At 34.2% G+C, this 1,437-nt stretch overlaps 1 non-coding gene across 1 annotated transcript; it reads right to left on the reverse strand.

Annotated features, from left to right (window-relative positions):
* Positions 1-701: 701 nt before the first annotated feature.
* Positions 702-808, reverse strand: LOC121224053 (small nucleolar RNA R71). The gene has a single exon (XR_005921516.1). It is a non-coding gene; the product is annotated as a small nucleolar RNA R71 (small nucleolar RNA).
* Positions 809-1,437: the final 629 nt, after the last annotated feature.

A 1,437-nucleotide genomic window follows, 5' to 3' on the forward strand; every position in this document is an offset into this window, starting at 1 on the left:
CATCAAGTTTTTGGCGTCATTGCTGGGACTAGAATATTAGGAAAACTTTATTTCTATTAGTTTAGCATTTTTATTTTAATTTTAATTTTATGTTTTTAATTTAATTTTTACATTTTAATTTTTCTTTTGTTTGATTCTTAGAGGTTCCATTGGTTTTTTACTAAAGGCAACCGTTGGAACCATTAGTTTTTTATAGTAAGATCAAAAAGACTGCTCGTTGAAATCAGAGAGAAGTTTGAGAAGTAAGGTTAACAGATTCTAATATATAAACAAGAGCAAAAGGACATTACTGCGGAGATGGATAATAATCATGTTAATATGCAACCTTCTACATGTCCTACTCCTTGGACTATGTATGACTAGGCTAAGCCCACTCTGATAGGGGCTAAATTGAATATCTTCAGACAGACTGTTAATGCAAACAATTTTGAGATTAAGCCGAACACAATTTAGATGGGCAATAGTATTTTCAGTTTGATGGGTTGCAAGATGAAGATCCAAATTCTCATTTAGCTAACTTTCTAGAGATCTGCGACACATTTAAGATTAATGGCATTACTGATGATGCCATATGCTTACGGTTGTTCTCATTCTCTTTGGGGAGCAAGGAAAAATAGTGGTTGAATTCACTTCCACGAGGTTCCATCACTACTTGGGCTCAGATGACTAAGAAGTTTTTGTTGAAATATTTTTCACCAACTAAGTTAAGGAATGACATCTCTTGTTTTGTTCAATTTGACATTAAAACACTTTATGATACATGGGATAGCTTTAAGGATTTTTTGAGAAGATGTCCTCATCATGAACTACCTTTGTGGCTCCAAGTTCAAACATTTTACAATGGTTTGAATCCCTCGACTAGGAAGATAGTTGGTGCAACAACTGATGGAACATTGAATACCAAAACACCTGAGGCAGCCCAAGAATTTATTGAGGAGATGACACTGAATAATTTTCAGTGGCAAATTACAAGAGTAAAACTTGCTAAGCAGTTGGAGTTTTTTATATTGATGCAATTTCTATGTTGGCAAGTTAGGTTGGAGCTCTTGTTAAGAAAATTGATAGTTTGAGTTTGGCTAAACAGGTGAGTTTAGTAATGCAAAGTGATGCAACTAGAGCGGGGATGATTAATCCAAAATGTTTTCCCTTCAAGTATAATATGGACCATAAGCAAGTCGATTTTATGGGTAATAATTCTAGACCTTAGAATAACCCTTATAGTAATAATTATAATCCAGCGTGGAGGAATCATCCAAATTTTTCTCAGGGTGGTCAAGGAAATCAAAGGTCACAACCCCCTCCGAGTTTTCAACAACCTTATCAATAAGAAAAAAAAGTTGAATCTGGAAGAAATGTTGACTAAATTTATTTTACCATCAGAAACTAGATTCCAGAAAACTAAGACAGTTTTGAGGAATCAACATGCATCTATTCAGG

This window comes from Gossypium hirsutum, chromosome D11 (genome assembly GCF_007990345.1).
Source record: "Gossypium hirsutum isolate 1008001.06 chromosome D11, Gossypium_hirsutum_v2.1, whole genome shotgun sequence".
NCBI lineage: Eukaryota > Viridiplantae > Streptophyta > Magnoliopsida > Malvales > Malvaceae > Gossypium > Gossypium hirsutum.